This window comes from Sarcophilus harrisii, chromosome 5 (assembly GCF_902635505.1).
Source record: "Sarcophilus harrisii chromosome 5, mSarHar1.11, whole genome shotgun sequence".
In the NCBI taxonomy this organism is placed as follows: domain Eukaryota; kingdom Metazoa; phylum Chordata; class Mammalia; order Dasyuromorphia; family Dasyuridae; genus Sarcophilus; species Sarcophilus harrisii.
The window spans coordinates 123,325,211-123,345,366 of record NC_045430.1 but is presented as its reverse complement, the minus strand read 5'-3'; the positions used below and the strand labels follow the sequence as shown (position 1 = coordinate 123,345,366).

General features: G+C 34.7%; 1 long non-coding RNA gene across 2 annotated transcripts in view; it reads right to left on the bottom strand.

Moving 5' to 3' along the window:
* LOC116419295 overlaps nt 1–2,759 on the bottom strand; it is a 154,478-nt gene extending 151,719 nt beyond the window's left edge. For both annotated transcript variants that reach the window (XR_004229563.1, XR_004229562.1), the window contains exon 1: nt 2,372–2,759. This is a non-coding gene — a long non-coding RNA (uncharacterized LOC116419295). The remainder of the gene's footprint in view (nt 1–2,371) is intronic.
* Nucleotides 2,760–20,156: the final 17,397 nt, after the last annotated feature.

Here is a 20,156-nt window from a genome sequence, read left to right as displayed (position 1 = left end):
TGTTATTATTGTAGAGGTACTTAAAGGTTCTAATTATTAGCCCTAAGAATAGGAAGATGAGTTCAAATGATTTAATCGGTTCTCTTTCCTTTCCCCCCCACCCATATAAAAGTTCCCCTGAATCCATGGCCATTCTCTTTTGAGCATATGGGCTGTTCACTTGCTCCATTGGCATCTATACAATTCAAGAGTGCTCAAAGTCTCCAAGCATTTTGAATATATACCACATATATTTCAAATTATAGAAGAAAATGGACAAGAACTGTGAAAGAAGCAAGGCACAGATGGACCAAGATCTACATCACTGAAGAAGTACTCAAATCAATGAAGTCATATTTATCCTGAAGTGTCTGAAGTTCTTCTTTATGGCTTGAAAAATGTTTAATCTACAATTGTGTCTGACACAAAAGTGTCTGAGATTGGATTTGATTTTAAGAAGAGGAATCTTCCTGATTCTAAACTCAGTGCTCTATCCAGAGTCACCTAACTGCCCACTATCTCTTGTAATTAGAAAGTGGGAAAGGACCAAAAACCTGTTTAGTATATTAGGACACCAAAACATAGAAGATCTGACTTTTATATAAAAATCAAAAGTAAGACTTTCTGTTATTTCTGGCCACAGTGTGCCTACTTGCCATAGTTTATAGAAAAAAAGAAAAACCCAACAACTTGGAAATGGTGATTTTAATGTTGAGATTGCAGTGATAGCATCTCAAAAATTCTAATCAGCCTAAATCTTAGCATTCTAGTCCATGTGGTAGAATTCCAAAGAAAGAAATCACTGCTAATTCTCTTCATCCTTCTTTCTTTCTTTCTTTCTTTCTTTTTTTTTTTTTAACACAGCTTATAACACAACTTGCCAGGTAAATGCTTAATTGACTTCTGGGGTTAAAATGGCTTTGTTCAAAGGCAACCAGAGAGAGAAAATGCCTGCAACACTGATCTACACTTAGCCCAGGAGAGCTGGCATGTATATATAAAAACAGGTACGGTTTATATCTTACTTATCTGGAGGTAAGCCTTCAGGTAGCTGTAAACTAAGACTTAAAGCTGGAAGGTTTTGTTTATTTTATTTATTTAAATGCCATGAAAATACTGCACGATAGGGATCCAGGTTATTCTTACAATCTTCATTCTTGTTTTATGTTCAATTTTTAGCAAGTTTAGTTATCTGGTTTCCTAATCCATAATGAATTAGATATAGTAAATTTGGTAAGGGGTAAAAGGAATCACCAAGTAAGCTTAAATGATGACAGTGTGCCATAGAGAGAAAAGGTGGAAGCAAAAAGATACAGAATTATATTGCTCATCTTCCTAAGTTCAAATCCAGATTCAGACACTTACTAGATGTGTAACGCTGAGCAATTTTATCCTTTTTGCCTCAGTTTCCTCATCTGTAAAATGGGCTGGAGAAGGAAATGGCAAACCACTCTAGTATCTTTGCCAAGACCACACCAAATGGGATCGCAGAAAGTTTGTCACAACTGAAAATGACTGAACAACCTAAGTTCAAATCCAGATTCAGACACTTACTAGCTGTGTAACCCTGAGCAATTTTATCCTTTTTGCCTCAGTTTCCTCATCTGTAAAATGGGCTGGAGAAGGAAATGGCAAACCACTCTAGTATCTTTGCCAAGACCACACCAAATGGGATCGCAGAAAGTTTGTCACAACTGAAAATGATTGAACAACAATAATTGTACAGCAATGAATGTTCATTAATGATTCTAAAATGAAAAACTACAAATATTAAGCATCGAAATATGTATAGTACGCAATTACTAGCGATGGAGAGAAACGTTTAAATAAGACACAGTTGCTGCCATCAGGCAGAGACCCGTCATCACATGATAATGAAGACCCTGATTCGCTAAGAAAATGTTCAGTTGCTCCCCTCCCCCTTTGTTGGGGAGGGGTGCTTTCAAGTGGTTGAGGCTGTTAGAATGGCTGTCAAGAAGACCCTGCCTCTAGTCCCATCTCTGACTCTTAACTATGTGACCTTAAGCATTTCTGCTAATCTCTCTAAGCCTCAGGAAATTCTCTAAGGCTATATATTATAGATGGGGATAGTGACTCATAGCTTAAGAAGACAGAGATAATAGAATCAAAGATTTATGGCCGGATTGCCCAACCTCCTCATTTGACAGATGCGGAAACTGAGGAACAGAGAGGTTAATTGATTTGCTCAAGCTCTACAGAAGAAAAGACAGGCTTCTGACTTCAAATTTAGTATTTTTTTCCTAGTCACATGAATTACTCATATATCATACAGTAGAAAGAATTCCTTTAAAATGTTTAAATCTTTTTTTTTAAGTTTAGTTATCTGGAAAATTCTTCATTACTTATTAATTCTGAATGAACAATATGATACCTTATCACTTTTTTTTCTTCCTTTAAAAGAAGCTGTGTTCTCCTTTGGACTTCTGATCAATGTTTTGGCAGTACACACTCCTTTTTTCATTTCTTCCTTTTCCTTGTTAAAAGCAAAGTCATCATTAATTTCAGATGAAAAAGACTCATGCAATGGGTTGAGATAATCTGATTTGAAGATTCTGATTGATCTGTGTCTAAAAAGACATGCAAACAGGACTGGTGGTAATGTCTTGCCTTCTCTACAGTCCAGCTCCCATAGCCTCATTAGAATCTTCAGCTTTGCCTCTAGCGCCTGTTGTTTCACACATTTTTATAAAGCCGTCGGCTTCTAATAAATGGAATTATATTTCTGCCATCAGGTGCTCCCACAAGCAATCAAAGAAACACTGCTGTTGTTCTCCCAAAGCAACAGCATCAGCACCATTGTCACATCACCAACATGTAATACAGGCTGGTTATTAGTTTTTTTGCTATACTGACAGCTCTGGAGAATCTCCCTGAAAAGCCAAATTCACAAGCCAAGCATTTACATTAGAGCTGGTATGTGTGTGTAAATGGGACCTGTGCACTATACTAGTGAATAGGGAATGGTAGCAGATGGGGATGAGAGAGAGGCAAAGAAGAGTATGGTCAGGACTATTTATAATTCAAAACTTTAAACGAAATCCAGAGAGACTTAGAATACTGATAATATCCTCTCCTTCCTTCTTATCTTGGGACCTAATAACTTAATAACTTCAGACTTGAAGATAGGGAAGACTTATGACAAGTGAAGTTCTTCCTAGTACCTAGGATACTCTATCAGAGTACTGAGGAGGATACATTCATTCTTACAAAATTTAAGGATTTCCCTTAGACTATATTTTATCGTGTTACCAAGTTACATACTATTTATATTATGATCATGGATTTGTTGCTAGAAGGGACCAATTCCACTGAGGCACAAAAAAAATTAAGTAACTTATGGGGTATTTGAACACAAATCCTTTAACTACAAATCCTTTGCTTTTAGTTTTGCAATAAAAAGATATTATTGGCAAGTCAATTTTTGAAAAAAAAAATTCAGTTCACTAAATGATAAATCACTAACCTAGAAAAATGAATGAAATTCCCTAAGCATTTAATTCTATTATGGGTTAATTGATGTCTGGGAAAGCAAACATTCCATATGTGGGCTTTGGATTAAGTTTACTCAGAAATCCTAAATTGGAAAAAAAAGACTCAACTACTAAACAGTTTGGAAATCTGCTTGGAGGATTGGAGGTTAGGGTTATGACTAGATTCTCTATTTGTCTATGTTGATACTAGATATTGTCAATCTTTATTTCCCCCTGACTCTCTTTATTCTCCCTTAGTAAATCTTTTTCCTCTCATTGCTTTGTTGACAGTGTTTTTACATTCTCCACTAACTCCTGTAAAGATCTGTCTTCTCTCAGGATACTGTTCATGTTCACTAAGTTGTAAATGATTGACAATAACTTAAAATATTATCACATTCAGGCCTTTTCACAGACCAAAAAAATAAGAACTCTAAAAATTTTAATTGATATGTTTTGTTTTTGAAAATATTCCTCTCTTTCCTATCTAGCAAAATATTCCATATAAGGTAGACTTTTTCTTTATTTTTCCCTATCCAAATTGTTATTCATCAAATATTATCAACTCTAGAATGCCACTCATGTGATAGAAAAATATGCGTACAAAGAATATCATTGGAATACTTATTTTGATATATCTGAATAATTATATTCAACCTTTGGTATGACTCATATAACTTTAATTAGCTTAATAAACCTTATAAACAGATACAGCTGGGTGGCATAGGGCATAGACCTCAGAAATTGGTATTAGGAAATCTGAATTCTATAAGGTAAATTTTTTAAAGGACTTAAGCACTTCAAACTAAATCAACTTTACATCAACCAAAGCTCACTTTGATTCTTACAACTTGTGTGAGACTTTGTTGATAAATAGGAGGGGAATTGCACGTATGTATATGCACATGCACACTTATGTTTATGTACATACTCATATATATATATGCATATAATATGTATTGTATAATACATGTGTGTGTATATACATCTGCATGTGTATTTTGCATATTGAGGATTTTGTATGTACATGCATGCATATATATATATATATATATATATATATACAAATACACACATAAATTATGAATCAACATAGACCCTATTATAACTTTATCCTATAATTATGGTGTTTAATGTATTAAGGAACTAGCACTTCTGCTGTAAAGACTTGCTGGGCTCTTTTCAGGGCTGCTCATCTACTTTTGGTGCCCACCTGTCATCCAACCCTCTCTTGTGACTCCTAAAAGCTATAGCATGTGAAGGAACCACATCCATATTTGCAGATGGGCTAAACCAGGTTGAGGATATCTGACAAACCCATTAGTGAGTTAGGTCATTGGTCCTCTTCAGAATCAAAGGACAAACAACAAGAAAATAATTTTCCAATCTTGTTATTTTTGTGTTTGTGTATATATAAAGGTATATACATGTGTGTTGGAGCACATATGTATGCAGATACACATGCATATATACATACATGCATACACACACATATATACATACACACATATGTATGCATGTATTGGAGATATAATTTCCAGTCTCAAATAGAAGGGCTGCTCTGGCAACAGCTTCTCTAAGTCCTATTCTGGATTGCTATTTTCTGACATTGAAAGAGGTTTCTATTTCTTTTTTCTGTTTTGATCTGTTTTATTTTCCACCAATGTGCTATTTTTCCTATGTAACACAAATTTAAACAGAGACACAGACTCTGTCCTTTGACTTAAGCAAAAGAAGCACAAAGCTTAAATAAGCTAGGGAGAAGTATACAAGAAATGGAGTGGGATTCCCCACTGCTACCATTATAATAATTAAACCAATGCTTTATACAAAAATCCATTGAATCAAATTTCATTTACTTTTAAATAATTTTAATAATAAACATAATTATTTTATCAAATAGAAAAGCAGGAACATCATTAATTTGAGAGTAGGGTCGATCAGATTGAGTAGGAACAGATTATGTTGTTTTTCAGAAGACTTTTCTTTCACCCTACTTTTTGAAAATTATTTACCCAGCTCTTTCCCTTTCACCTTGCCATCTTATTTGGTCTCTTCTTTTCTCTGGCAGGCAGAATCTACAGGGCATGGTGATAGGAAAGAGGCCCAATTATGTAGTTGTCTACTGAATATATCACTTGAATGTCACTCTATCACCTACTCTTGATGTCTAAATCCAAACCCAAATTCATCCTTTCTTGTTCCTAAACTTCCTCTTCCTCCAAGCTTCCTTATTGCTGTTGATTGCACCAATATTTCCCCAGTTACCCAGGCTCAGGATCTCTTATAGCCATCCTTCCCTTTTCATTTTCCATAATGTTGTCATCAACATATTAAGTACTATATTAAGTACTAAGTACATGTACTGAACTAGAGAACTATTAAGCACCATGCTAAACTAGATAACCATTGTCTCATCAATTCCACTGAGTTATCACCTTGTAAGAATCCCTGTTTTAAGTACGAGAGTTCTGACCCATAACACTAAACAGCCAAGTTCCAACAACCTTTCCATCTTATCTCAGTATTTTCTGTAATTAAGATTATGATAAAATGAATATCTAATCTTTTTCTCTCTCTAAGTATTTACTATCATATTCCCCTTTATCTTATAATGTACTCCTTTCTTCTACCAATCATCTTTGTCACTACCTCCTACACAAAATATCCCTAGAACCTCCCAGGCAAAATTAATCTGCCCTGGCTCAGATTTCTTCAAGTGCTTTGTAGTAATAATAACAGGTAGCTAAAATGTTCAACGGACAGAGTTCTGGGCCTGGAGTCAGGAATACCTGAGTTCAAATGCAATCTCAGATAGCTGCTAGCTACATAATCTTGTGCACTTTGCTATATAGATGCTATATAAATGCTAGCTATTGCTAACTAACCAACTCCCTAATACATGATCATAGAATCACAGATTTTAGAGGTGCAGGGGACTTCAGATTATAATTAGAATATAGCTTCTTAGTAGTGATTTCTTTTTCATTGTATTTGTATTATCAGGTCCTGGGATGTAATAGGCACAAATGTAAATGGTTGCTGGTTGGCTGATTGATAGATTTAATCCAAGATTTAATCTCAATCTGATGATAAAGATACCAAATCTAACTGAAATGAAGTTATATGGCCAAGATCATATGTTAGTAGGGGTCAGATTTTGGAATAGAATCTAGTTTAATTAGTTTAACTAACCCCAGGTTAAATGGTTCCCCCTCTAACATTGATAATGATAAAATGATGATGATGATGATGATAACTACACAATAAATATTTTAAAACAATTTAAGGATTGAAAGTACTTTATGAGTATTGTCTTATTTTTTCTTTGCAATAATCCTGGAGAGGTATGTGCTATCATCAGGCCCAATTTATAGATGAGGAAATTGAGAAAAAAAAGAGCAGTTAAAATGACTTATCCAGGGTCACATAACTCATAATTATATAAGGTGGGGTTTGGAGCTCAGTTCTTTCTGACTCTAAATCCAACACTTTATCCATTGAACCCTCTAGCTATATCTAGTTATTGGGTAGAATAAGAAATGAATGTATAGTTCATCTTTTCATATATTTAAACAATTATCATTTCTGTTGAACAAAGTGTTATTGAAATGGCTGACTCAAAAGAGTTAGTGAACCTCCAAAAAGTGTTTATTTCCTCTCTGCTTTGTTAGTTTTCATCTTCATGGCTTCCTTTGAGGATTATCATTATTTCCACTTGATGAAGGTAGAAAGAGTTCTTTTTATGAACAATGTCAAAGATACAAAGATAATATGGTCATTGGTCTCAGCAAGTCAATGGAAAATCAAAACAGACACACAAAGAAAGAAAGAGAAAAGAGAGAGAGGTACACACACAGATATAGAGACAGAGAGATAGATAGATAGAGGGGGGGCAGAGAAGAAGGGAGAGAAGGAGAGGGATCAAGAAACAAGAAACCATACACACAGAAAAAGACGACACCAGAAAATACAAATGTAAGGTTCCAGGTGGGAGTTTGGGCTGTTCATTCTGTTATAATCTACCTAAATTAAAGACAATGTAAGAACACATGTTGGGATCAGGAAAAAAAAATCACCATGGCAACAGATGATGCAAAAAGATATGCCTTAAAAGAAATCATGCTGTTCTCTTGAAAGAAAAATGCATAATACAAGAGGTGCTTTGAAAATTATCTTTGAAAGTCATATGTACATAGAAATTGGAAGTGTTTTGCAGATCCTAATTCATGAAACAGTCACAGTCTTTTTTTTTACATGTGTCCATCAGCCAATGATGAATTAAAGAAAGGGATTTTGGAAATCAGGGTAAACAAGTACCCGAGGTCATCTAATCTAACCAGAAGGCATCATGAAACTTAGGATATATGCTGCCTCTGCTTTCTAAAGACTGAGATTCAAATGTGACCTTGACAAGTTGATAGTTGTATGATCTTGAATAGGTCACTTAACCATCATGTTCATCATTTTCCCCAAGTGATTAAAATAAGTAAATTGAAAGAGATGGCCTCTGAGATCCCTTTTAAGCTTTAGATCTAAATTTTCTATACCCAACTGTATGGCCTTGGGGAAATAATTTAGCTCTTTGGGTTTCAGTTCTTCACCTGTATGATGAGGAAGTTGGACTAGAAGATTTCTAAAATTGTTTTTGGTTTCAGAGCTGTGATTTTGCATTTCTCATAATGAATCCTTCCCCAAGCTCTCTTTATTCTCCTGGTTTGCTTGTGAATGGAAAGTCAGACTGGGATATAATTGAATAATTAACATTTTTTTAAAAATTAAATGTCCTTTATATAATTGCCATATGAGAAAAGACAATAATGGTGTGGGATTAAAAAATAAGAACTGGAAAAATGTGTTTTAAAGACTGCTAAGAGTCAAGATAAATAAAATTAGGATCTCTGGTCCTGTGGTGTGTCTGGATGTAGCTATAACTATGTGATTTGCTGCTTTTGATGAGGGGAGGGCTGAAAAATCAGTTTGGTAAAAGAGACAGGATGAGGAAATGAAGAGTAAGTTGAGGAGAAAGAATTGTTGGGAATTAAAGCAAATAGTCAGAGTATGGAGAAGACCTGTTAATTTGTGCTTAAGAAAAGAGATGATTTTAAAGACATGTTTAAAGAAGAGGGACACATTAGAAGGTGATAATGAAAAAATAGCTTAAAAGGTAATAGCAAAGATCATAAAGAGAAATTATGATACCATATTATATATTTATACAGAACCTTAACTAAAATTCCCAAACCATTTTTATATATAAATGCAATCTAATTTTCTCCTCACATTTCTGAGGTAAGTAGTGAAGTGTTATAATTCTCATTTCATGAACATGTAAAATAATATATCAAATAAGAGATTTTTCAAAGTCACATAGCTACTCTGTGGAGAGGCCAGGATTCAAACCAAGCTCTTTTTACCTGAATGAAGCTTATTTTGCATGAATAGGCATTAACTACACAAGTCTTGTGGATCAAAAAAGTAAAAGCTCATTTATTAGCATTAGCTTGGGGAAAAAAGTGATTCTGAGATTTGGACTCGAGTGGGATGTAGTCACATCAGGCCTAAGGAAATGGAATATAGTAACAAGGCAATTAGACTGGCAATTGTGTGAAGCACTGTGCCATACACTAAGAAACCTGGGACTATGAAGATATACTTCCATTTGCCCTGCAACTGTTCCCTTTCTCTACACTTGGAATAGCAGCTACTAGACAAGACCTCAAGAGACCATTCCTCACCCTCCAAGGGGAATTAACATATTCAGCTTTGAAATTCCACCTGGGCTGAGCTGTCTTGATCGTTAATATGTAATTGGCAGCTCATGATTCCTATTTCTAGGCAGCTCCTCAGAATGTTTCCCAGTCTACGCATCTATCCTTAAGCAAACTGAAGGTTCCTCAGACATCTCTCCATCTATTTACTCTACTGGTACACACATGCATTCTACCCCAATTTCCACCCCCCACCCCCGTTCCCTCTAGTCAAATCTACCTTACCATTATAACTAGAATGGACATGACAACCAACTATGTGACTTTGTTCAATCCTGCCTAATCTGTGACTCCTCAGGCAAAAACACCCCTCCTAGGTCATCATTTCACATATATGTTGTACTCCATTGGAATGCAAGCTCTTTGAGGGCAGAGACTGTTTCCCTTTACTAATTTTATATCACATGTCTAGCATTTATTAGCCACTTAACAAATTCTTTTTTATTCCTTCCTTCAGTCTGACATGTATGAGTTGAAGACTAGAAAATCTATTCCATTCATCCATTCTAGTCATATTTTGCTGTTTAATAATTGGTAGAGGAAAGTATTCAAGTATATTTGGGGTGGTATAAGGAAATGAAAGCCAGATTTCAGACTAGAGATCATAGAATTAATTTCTAGCTTTCCTACTTACTACCTGAGTAAGTCATTCTATTTCCTAAAACTTTCGTTTCCTCATTCTATAAAATGAGTTGATTTGAAGGGATAATTCCTTAAGGTTCTTTCTAGTTCTAATAATCTCTATGTAGCACTTTGAGATTTAGCAAAGCAATTTCCCCAAAACAATCCTGGAAGAGAAGTTGTATAAGTGTCCTTATTTTGTGCCCTATTAACTCCCACATGCTCCACAATCCAGTGACACTAGTTTTCTCAAACATGGCACTCTATTTCCTAATTCCAAATATTTTTCATTTACTGCCCCCCCCCCCTTGGAATGTTTGTTCTCCTCATCTCTGTCTCCTAGCTTTCCTGGTTTGCTTCAAGTCTTCTCAGTTTAAATTTCAATTTCTACAAGAAGCTTTTCCTAGACTTCCTTAATCTTAGTGCCTTTCCTCCTGGATCAACTCCAATTTATCCCAAATATATCCTGCCTGTACAGTTGTTTGCATGTTGTCTCCTTTAGATTGTGAGATCTTTGAGAGTCAGCATTAATTTGTGTCTTTCTTTACATGGCATTGTGTCTGGCACATAGTTGGTGCTTGATAATTACTAATTGATTTACAGATTGTGGTTGTTGAGGCTTCAAAAAGTTCAATGATTTGTTCATAGTCACACAGCTAATAAACATTCAAGTTGAGATTTGAGTCCAGATTTCCAAACTTTGAGTACATTAATGCATTCTTTCCACTACCCCAAGCTGCTTCTTAGTTGAACTAGATCTCTAATACTCTAGCCCCTCCCTTAATTCCCTAGATTACTTCCTCAGCCCACTCCCCTAATTAGAATCTTCAACATAATACTTTGTCTTTTAGTCGGACTAATTCTCCCCAAAGATATTACAGGAATTTCAGCCATATCCCTCAAGAAGACAATGGAATTACTGAAATCCAATGGCAGGGGAAAAGCTGAACCGCAATATCAAGTGAAAATGGGAAAAATGGATTTGAAAAGAACCACAGAGTTCCCACACAGTGGTTACCTGGGACTTGGTATGTGTGCTCGTTCTCCTGAATGAATTACAATCAGTAAAGCAGAAATATTAAGCAAATTAGAACAATGTTAAAAAGGGAGGGGTTGGGATGAGAAAGGGGTTCCAAATGGGATTTTGCCTAGCATATTAAGAAAACCAAGGTGGAAATCCATGGGCCAGTGCTAATTATTTTGGAAAGCTCATTACATTTAAGCAGGTTTCCAGATCAGTGAGAGTTAGTGAATCTCATTCCCAATTCCCCAAAAAGGAATTTGATTTGAACTTGGTCTAGGGCATGGGAAAGACCCATCAATGACTTGATATCTGCTAGACAATAACTAATTGAAAGGAAAGAAACACATTTGAGAAGTGGAATTGGAGTTGTTATTAAAAGGTAAGAAGTCCTGCGAACCACAAGAAAAATTCTGACAAAATGAGGACTGGTTAATCTAATATATAGGATCACTCATTTAGAGCTCAGTGGAATCTTAGTGATTATACAGCTCATAGCTCTCCCTCATTTTCCAGAAAAGACCCATAGAGGTTATTAGATTTGCCCAAAATTATACAGGAAGGAAAGACATTTAAATCCAGCCCTTTGACTCCACTGAATTTTCTCCTACTCCATATGGCATAAATGACAGCATTACAATATGGATTTCATTTCTTCCTCCTCCCTTCCTCTCTTGGTCAGGAATTTGGCAAAATTGGAGTTTATTTTTAATAATAGGGAAGTCAGAGCTTAACACACATCTTTGAATTAGGGATTTTTCTTCTGGCCCTTCATCCCAAGGTGGAAAATGTCATTGGTCCCTGTCCTTCACAGCAGTCTATTATTTTTAAAGATGCATGACATTGTGGTGGAATATTACCATGCTATACAAATGATGAGTTCAGTTGTATTAGAAAAACATAGATAGTCTTGGATTAAATAAGAAAGAGTGAAAAGAGCAGAACCAAGAGATCATTATATACAGTAACATCAATATTGTTTTAAGAACAACTTTGAGCAAATAAAACATTTTGACTATTATAAATACCCAAATTAACTAAAAAGCATATGTGAAGGAAGATGCTATCTACACCTAGAGAAAGGACTAATAAATAGAAATATATAGAGAATTATTATATATATATATACATGTATACATACACACATATATGTATATATGTATACACAAATTCTTATGCATATACATATTTATACCTAATGAGAGCCATCTCTAGGGCAGGTAGGAGACAGGAGAAAAAAGGAAAAAAATAAATTTATGTGATGACTTTATTATGCATAATAGATTTGCAGTTTTATGTGCCATTATCCCTATTTTTTATTATGCTATGTTATGGAAATATGTGTCTTACATTTCCTAAATTAAAAATAAAATAAGTAATGTCTCTGCATCCAAAGGACCAACAAAATTTTTCACCTGATTTGCAGCTGAAACCTCCCATGTATGCTGTCTCTCTTATTAAAATTTGAGCTCCTCCATAGCAGACTTTGTCTTGCTACTCTATTTGTACTCCCAGGACTTAACACAGTATTCTGCACTTAATGATTTTTCATTCATTTAGTTTGTTGAAGTCTTTAGGAGGTGTGATGCAAGGTCTGACTTCACAGGGACAACCCAGTATTATTCCAAGGAGTAAATTATGAGTTCCCAAATTCTTTTGATTCTGTTTCCACAATATTCATCACATCACTGCCTTATTCTCTGCTTGTCTGGCCAGCTTCCTAGCTCAAACTCTCATCCTTTTATTTATGGACTACTACAATAATCTCATAATTGATCTCTCTGCTTCCAGTTTCTACCATCTTTAATTTATCTTTCAAGCATCTGTCAAAATCATTTTTTAAATCACAGATATGATCATGTCATTTCTCAGTCTGAGAATCTTCAGTGATTTCCTGTTATATCAAAGATATTTGCAAACTACTCAGTTGGCATTTAAAAACTTTCACAGTCTGATTCCGGCTTATTTTTTCAGGCAGACCATATGATTACATTTGGGAACTCTTATGTTCCAGCTTAACAAGACTACTTACCATTCTTGAACTTGGCTTTCCATTTTTGTCCTCTGAGGTCTGACAAAGGATGTTCCTATGCCTGGAATATACTCCCATTAGAATTTTTTTATCTCTACCTCTTATTATTATTTTTTCTACCTAAAATACTTTTCTACTTCTACTTCTTATCATCCTTCAAGTCTTAGCTCAAATATGACCACTTTTTAGAAATGTTCCTTATTGTCATTGCTCTTTTCCTCCCCAAATTAGAGTGTATTTATTAAACAAAAAAATGGATGTTCTCATAGAATGTACATTCTTTGAGGGCAGGCATGCCTTTATTTACTTTTTTTTTTAATCTTTATATCTCCACTTCTTAGCACAATGTATGGCATAGAATATATGAGCCAATGGAAGAAAGTAAGTATTTATATAATACCTACTATGGATTAAGCACTCCTTGCCAAAAATATCTTATTTCATGCTTAGTAAATATCTGTTTAATTAAATTGAACCTAACTGTTCCTAGGACCTCAGAGCCTTTTTCTATCTGTATTGGGAGATATTGGGAAGAACAATAGCCAGGAAATGAAAAAGCTATGTTCTGAGTACATTTTAAAGTTTTGTGATTTTTGAACAAGTTGCTTCATGTCTTTTGGGCTCAGATACTTCATTTGTAAATTAAGGTTAAAAAACCATATGACTTCTAATATCCTTTAAAATGTTTAAAGTTCTATGAACCTGTTAGCAAGACAAAATTAATCATTGATCCCCTTGGATCAGGCCTTTTAATTACTATTATCTAGTAGATCTTTAAGACTGTGCTTGATGAAATTAAGACAACTCTAAGATACCACTACACACCTGTCAGATTGGCTAAGATGACAGGAAAAAATAATGATGATTGTTGGAGGGGATGTGAGAAAACTGGGACATTGATGCATTGTTGGTGGAGCTGTGAACAAATCTAACCATTTTGGAGAGTAGTTTGGAACTATGCTCAAAAGTTATCAAACTGTGCATACCCTTTGATCCAGCAGTGTTTCTACTGGGCTTATGTCCCAAAGAGATCATAAAGAAGGGAAAGGGACCTGTATGTGCACAAATGTTTGTGGTAGCCCTTTTTGTAGTGGCTAGAAACTGGAAACTGAATGGATGTCCATCAGTTGGAGAATGGCTGAATAAATTGTGGTATATGAATATTATGGAATATTACTGTTCTGTAAGAAATGACCAACAGGATGATTTCAGAAAGGCCTGGAGAGACTTACACGAACTGATGCTGAGTGAAATGAGCAGGACCAGGAGATCATTATATACTTCAACAACAATATTATATGATGACCAGTTCTGATGGACCTGGCCATCCTCAGCAACGAGATCAACCAAATCATTTCCAATGGAGCAATAATGAACTGAACCAGCTACGCCCAGAGAAAGAACTCTGGGAGATGACTAAAAACCATTACGTAGAATTCCCAATCCCTATATTTATGTCCACCTGCATTTTTGATTTCCTTCACAAGCTAATTGTACAATATTTCAAAGTCTGATTCTTTTTGTACAGCAAAATAACGTTTTGGTTATATATACTTATTGTGTATCTAATTTATATTTTAATGTATTTAACATCTACTGGTCATCCTGCCATCTAGGGGAGGGGGTGGGGGGGGTAAGAGGTGAAAAATTGGAACAAGAGGTTTGGGAATTGTTAATGCTGTAAAGTTACCCATGCATATAACCTGTAAATAAAAGGCTATTAAATAAAAAAAAAAAAGACTGTGCTTGATGACTGATGAGACCCCCTCATAAGATGAATTCTCAGATAAAAGTGAAGCAGAAAAATTGAAGCATTTATTACATACTTCTTTGAGCTTAGAGCATGAATACATAAGTGATGAAGTTTCTTCCCTTAAATAGCTTGTAATGTATCTAGGGGAGACAAAATTTATATAATAACTATGTGAAAAAGATACAGGCCAAAGCGGGGAAAGGAAGAGAAGGAAGACACTAACAGAATAGAGGATCGAGGAATACCTCAAGTGGAATAAGCCTTTTCTGCCCCATGGCTTCAAAAAAAATTGCGTTGTATCATATCACTCAAAAAGGAGAATCAGTCTGAAAATTATCCACTTGCTATTCAAATAGGTCCTGAGTCTTGCCATAAAATGTGGGTAAAAAGACTTACAGGTCCTATATAAGTGCTATAAAAGTGGAACTATTATCAGCATGTATTTGGAATTTGTACTCACATATCTCATTGCATCAGAGTTGTAACTAGTATGGAATAACTCGGACTTTGCTGAGGTATGAGAGATTCATAGTGCACAATGGAAGATCAAAAAGTTGGGATATTTGTTTGTAGCATAACTTCACCCAAATTAAAAATCAAAAGAATGAAATATATGTCATGTGTACATAAATTAAAGGTGAAAAATAATAAGAAAACATTTAATAACAGAACATTGGAAACTTGAACTACACTAACCTATCCTGTACGATACAGCCAGTATGAACAATCTTATAGGCTTGTTTTTCAGAGTCCAGGTCGGATTATCCCCAATCAGGTCTCCCTATAGCATTTTTTTTTAATTGAGGAAATCCCCACCCCCATTAGATGTGGTGACCTTGTTCTTTAAAATTGTTCTCTCTGGGAGAGAGCAGGTTTTTCGGGGAGGTTTTCTGGAGGCAGCCTTAGTTTCAGTTACAATCAATAATTACTCCAACATCACAGCCAGCTGATAAAAGTTCAGATCTTTTATTGTGTCCTTCAATATAGCCTGGTTAGCTCAGAGGCCTATCTCTCTGCTTGGTTCCAAGAGCTCTTGCAGCTTTGTCCTTTGCTTCTGCCTCTGCTTTCTTCAGTCTCCAGCCAGCACCAAGGTGGAAGAAGCAATGAATCTCTCTTGCCTTGGAGAGAGGGTTTGTGGGCTTCCTCCCAGAGTGCTCCTCTCCGACCCCAGTCAATGTTCTGAAGTAAGATTTGAGTGGCTCAATGAAGCTCTATTTATGCTGAGTGCAAAAGGCTGACTCTGCCTTCTGGAAGCAGGGATTAAGGGAGGTGTGAATTCAGATATCTCTTCCTAAACCCTGAAATCTCCCAAACATGTGAACTCCAATGAGTACTTAAATATTTCTTGCTTCTATGAGCTCTCTAAAGGTGCGAGCACAAGCATCCAAAAAAAAAAAAAAAAATGATTCTGCCCATCCTTGTAAACAATGAGTGCAACTGGGAATTAGGCAGGGCATAGTAGTATTAAACTTGCTGTAAGAGAAATCTGTAATCAATTTACTCTCTCTCTCTCTCTCTCTCTCTCTGGGTTTCTATCTCTTTCTCTCTTTCTGTGTCTCTCTCTCTCTCTGTCTCTGTATCTATGTCTTGCTATCTCTGTCTTTGTTTCTCTGTCTCTGTCTCTCTGTCTGTCTCTCTTTCTTACACACACACACATACACACATACAATTATTGTAGTCAGATATCCAGCTGGGGTATTCTACTTCCATCCCCAATTCAAAAATACTGAGGATGGGCTCTGGGTAGAATAGAAGATACATGCCACAATAATAGAAAGATGTTAAGATAAATGATTGGGATGAGAGGCTGGAGGAATTAAGAAAAAAGACCAGGATAAGTATATATTTACCTCTTGAGAAAAAAATAATTTTCGGTAATACCCACCTCATATGCCTATTGTGAGGATATTTGAGATAACACATGTACAATGCTTTACAAACTTTAAATTGTTATATAAAGGCTAACTATGATGATGATAATGATGACCTCAAAGAGACATAAAGAAAAATGAGTTTTTTAAAAGTCCAAATCATTATTCTTTTTAAATAAAATTATTTTTTAAAAAATATAGTTAAAAAGAAAAGTGCATGCATTTTCCTAGGGAGCATTGATTAACTTCAAGAATCTTTAGACTTTTTTCAAAAATGAAATAAAACTTTTAAAGGAAATTATTAAGGTGAAAATTAGAGTTCTCAAACAAGAAATAAGATAAATGACAAAAATCAAAGTACTGAAACAAAAAATAAGTAAGACAAATGACAAAATAAGAAAGATTAAAACTGGGAATGGAGAATCTCTCCAAGGTAATAGAGGTTCCAAAAAGGAGTATGCCAAATTTTGGAATTCAAAAATACATGTGGGAGAAAATTTGGCCAACAGAAGCAAAGAACAATAATTTTGAAAAAATACAGAATTTAGGGACCAAAATTCAAGCAAAGTCACTGACTTTGAAGACATTTAATTTAGGGAGCATAAATTTCCCAGAAAAGCTTAATATATTAAAATAAAACTGAATAACATATGGCAAGATATAATTCAAGAAAGCTGCCCCAAACTTCTGAATGCAGACAAAAAATGATTGATTAAACTCACAGATTGCAACCAGAGAAAATCTCTACACATGAAAATCTTAAGCATATCAATTTTAGGATGTCAATGTCAAACAAATTTTACAAATATCCAGGGAAAAAAGTCTTTAATTATAAAGGAATATCGATTTGAATAGTGCTTAAAAACAGGTTTTCCGGGATGAATTCACCAATGGGAGAGGGCCACAGGGAAAGAATAATGTTCCAAGATAAGAAGGCAACTGAGGTATAGCTGTGATCTAGACAAGGTAAGATGAAAACTCATTTATTAGAACTCAAAATAACATTCACTCAAAGTCATTTTTAATATAATATTTCTGTTACGGTATACAATGTTCTCTTGGTTCTGCTCATTATGTTCTTAATTATTTCTTGCAAATCTTTCCATGTCTTTCTAAGGTCATTGAGCTCACAATTTCTTATAGTACAGTAGTATTCTATCACAATCATATATCCCAACTTATTCATCCATTTCCCAATTGATGAACATCCCTGCAGTTTTCAATTTTTTGCCCCCACAAAGAGAACTGCTATAAATACTTTAGAACAAAAAGGTTTTCTTTCTTTCTAAGTAAAGGTTGTGTTTCTCAGGCCTGCATTCTATCACAGAGGAATGGGTATATAAATTCTGAAAGCTGAACCACTCCTCATGTAGCAGGGGACATAGATACAGTGGTAAAATATATTGGCCTTAGTGGTCAAGGAAAAGGTATGGGGCAAGACTGGGACTCATGATTAATGTTACAGAATAATTCCCACTATATGATAGTTTCCTTCCCAAACTGATATTTCTGGGAGATACATAAAAGGAAAGTACTATTACCCAACCAATCAATCAACCACATACCCCACAAAAATCAAATGAGAGAAGACAGGCAGAGATCTACTAATGCACTAGATAGAAATTTCAAATTGTATATTCTAAAAGAATTAGGTTTCATGAGCGAGAATAAATGTGTAAGTATATAGAAAAGGAATGAAAGAATACAATTCAGAGTAGACTAGAAGGATGCAGAAATAAGGAAGAAGAAAAAATAAATCCACATTTCTAGGAAAAGAACATTACAAAAGTATATCATTTAAGCTAAGAAGCTGGATGGGAGTGAGGATGGATTTTAAGCCTCTTTTTTATATAGGCAGGGAGAAGAGATGGGTGTTTTCTGGATTAAATAAGTAAATAAAAAGTCAGATAAGTCAACCAAATAAATTCAAAGAACTTGGGACTAATTGGCAAATGAACTAGGGAGCAAATACCTATGAATATCAAATAAGTGTAAGAAAAACAAACATCAATGAAGGAAAGTGTTGACATAAAAATAGGAAGGACCAAAAGTAATGCAAAAGAAATAAATGTAGGAAAACGTAAATCAGTCAATCAAAAACATTTTAAAAGCACCTACTATGAGCCATGCACTCTACAAAGAGTAGGGCATGCAATAAAAAGTAAAAGAACATTTTTTTAGTCCTGAGGAGGTCCCAATTTATTGGAAAAGATAACCAAAAAAAAGTGCCAAAAATCTACATACAGGGTAAATGTAAAATGATTACCTGAGAGAAGACACTAATATTTAGAGAAATAGGGAAAGGCTTCCAGTAAATGTTTTTTCTTGTCTGTTTCATTAATGGAACAGTGAGGAGGCCGGTATCACTATATTGAAGAATATATTGGAGCTAAGAAGACTGGGAAGGCAGAGAGATAGGACTGGGTTATAGAGGGCTTTGAATGCTAAATGAAAATTTTGTATTTGATCCTGGAGGCAATGAGGAACCTATGGGATTTTATGATGTGGTCCAACTGGAACTTTAGAAAAAAAGCACTTTGGCAGTTGAATCTAATGAATTAGCATGGAGAAAGATTTGTGACAGGCAGATTAACCTGTGGAATATTGCAATAGTTCAGACATTAGGTGATGATGTTTTGGATCAGGATTGTGATACTCATCAGAGAAGAGAAGAGGATATATTTGAAAGATATTGCAAAAGATGAAATTAACAGGCCTTGGCAACAGATTGGATATGGGGGAAGAGTTGCAATGAGAAATGGGAGTTAAGGATGATACCTATATTGAAAATTTGGAGGAAATATTATTGTCACTGACAATAATATGGTAATAGTAACAACCATAATCTTAAATATGAATAAATTAAAAACCAAATAAAAACAAATCATATTAGTACCTATATGAAAACAATACCGCAAAATCTACAACACACAAAAAACATATCTGAAAAATAAAGATATTTAAAGACTGAAAATGATAAAATGACAGGCAAAAAAAAATTATGTTAGGCATTTTTTTAAAAAGCAGGAGTTATAATCATGTTATCAGATAAGGTTAAAATAAAAATTTGTAATGCCAATATATTCCTAGGAAAACTACATTTTACTTGAATACATTACAGACAACAAAAGAACAAAAATATCAAATATATTCACCAAATACCATACCAGATAAGTTTTTTCTTGATTCAAAAGAATTATTTTTAATACACATTGCTTTATGAATTATGTTGGGAGAGAAAAATCAGAACAAAAGGGAAAAACCATGGGGGGAGAAGGAAAAAATAATTGAACATAGCATGTATTTATTTATATTAAATCTCCATAATTCTTTTTCTGGATAAAGATGACATTTTCTATCCAAAGTCTATTGGGATTGACTAGGATCATTAAACCAGTGAGAAGAATCATGTCTTTCACAGTTGATCATCTCACAATCTTGCCGTTACTGTGTACAATGTATTCCTGGTTCTGTTTTGTTTCACTGAGTATCAGTTCGTCTTTCCAGGTTTTTTCTAAAACCAGCTTGTTCATCATTTTTATGGGACAATAATAATCCATTATCTTCATATATTACAACTTATTCAGGCATTTCCCAATTGATGGACATCTACTCAT